We start from the raw sequence: 1,903 nt of genomic DNA on the forward strand, positions 1-1,903 counted from the left end.
TGAAGGGTCCCAGTGGAACGGGGGGGGGGGGTGTTTAACATTTTTGCTGCTAAAAGCAAACCTGGGGACTGACGGTTGGATTCACAGGGAATTTTTTCCGGCACGTTCCCTTAACCTGCATCTGGTCGCGTAACTCCTTCCTTCCCCCATTTCTAATTTGCACTAATTTTAGGGATTTTTTTTATAAAAAAAAAAAAAAAGACCATGAAATGGCATCTAGTAGAAGGCAGACCTTAGCCTCCACAAGAGGATCTCTCCCCCCATATTCAGAGTGGAAATAAAGAGGGTTTAGTTTGCAAATTGCTTTTGCAGCAGTGCCAGAGCATCATCCCGGTGAAACGGGGACCGGGACTGGCTCCATTATCACCATCACCCCTGGAAAAAAAAAAACCCTCCTTCCTCCCAGGCTAAACCAGCAATAGCAATTTTATACCTCGATGTGAACTAAACCTCTGACTTTCCCCCTCCCGTGAGTTTTTGCAACGTATCTTTGTAATTTTGTTTTTATTTTGATGGTACCTTTTCCACCTTTAACATGTGTTAGGGACAGAATTGTACAGCGGGAAAAGCTTTTTACGTGTTTGAAGGATGACGGTGGCGTTGCTTCGTTGATTAACAAGAAAACAAACTATGTAGCAACCTAATACAGAATGAAAACCTCCCGAGTTCGAGCCTGGTTTGTTCAAAATAAAGCACTTTGCGGCTAGAAGTGCTGCTGCAATGTGCTCCGCGTGGGCTGGGGGCGACGAGGGAGAAGAGCGAAACCTGCCTGAATCCTGGCAAAGTTTCCCAAGGAGAAATGTTCCCGCCCCGCAGTTTTGGAGACTCACAGCTGAATCGCTGGAGGATTTGGGGGGCTCTTGGAGGGTTGATCCAGCCCTTGGAGAGTATTTCTCCCCATGCAGCGTGGTTGGTGGGCTCCATCCGCTGGCTATTTCCCTCCCAGAAGGTAAAATTCACCTTTAGAAGAAAACCTCTGCCTTGCTCAGCCTGGTTTTAAACCCATCGCGGTTTTAAACCTGATACATTCATGGGTTTTCGCCTCCTCCAGGCTGAGCTCTCCGCATCCCCAAGGTCGCCCCAGCCCCGCTTTGCTTTCTCCTCGAAGCTGCTGGCCCTGCGTTATCCAGCCCATTGAAGCCCATTTATCCCTCCCCGCACAGGAGGGGGATACGAGTGACGTTGGCTCCGCTTAGCCAAGCTTTACCCGCCGGGAAAAGTCGCATGCGAGTCGAGCCCAGCGGCCGCAGACGGGAGGAGCCGTTGCCAGCGCGGCCCCAAGTGCACAGGTAAGGGTGGCATCCTCGGCACGGAGCTGAGGGATAAAAAGGGAAGGAATTGGGTGGATAGCAAGGTGAAACGTGTTGGGCTTTGGCACGCACCTGAGCTGGAGGGTGGGATGGGGAGCGCAGCCCGGGGAGGCACCGCAGCTTTCCCGGCCGCTTCCACACTGGGGTTTTCCCTGCGTTGTGATCCATAAGCTTGGGTAACGCAGGGGAAATAAAGAGGGGGAAAATAGGAAGGAAAAAATCCCCACATCTTCATTTTTATAGGGTTTGCGGCATTTTCAGTGGTGGCAACACAGCTGCAAACAGCTGGAAGGGGGACACACACTTCTCCGGGCTTTCCTTAAATTAAATCCCATTAGCTGGAGGAGCGGGGCAGCGAAACAAGGCAAATTAAATTAATCAAGCCCTATTTTTTTTTTTTTTTTTCCGAAGCACTGGATTTTGAAGGGGGGGTGTCAGGCCTGGCACCTTCTAGCAGGGGCCGCGGGAGGGAAACGCTGACGCAGGGAAGCTGTGGCCGGGGCGGCCGGCCAGGCGGGCTCTGCTTTTTCAAAAGGCTTTTGTCAACACAGCTCCTGTTATTTCGGGGACAATTTTGGGGCCGCGATGGCTCA

Source organism: Egretta garzetta, unplaced genomic scaffold (assembly GCF_000687185.1).
Source record: "Egretta garzetta isolate BGI_Z169 unplaced genomic scaffold, ASM68718v1 scaffold238, whole genome shotgun sequence".
Taxonomy (NCBI): Eukaryota; Metazoa; Chordata; class Aves; order Pelecaniformes; family Ardeidae; genus Egretta; species Egretta garzetta.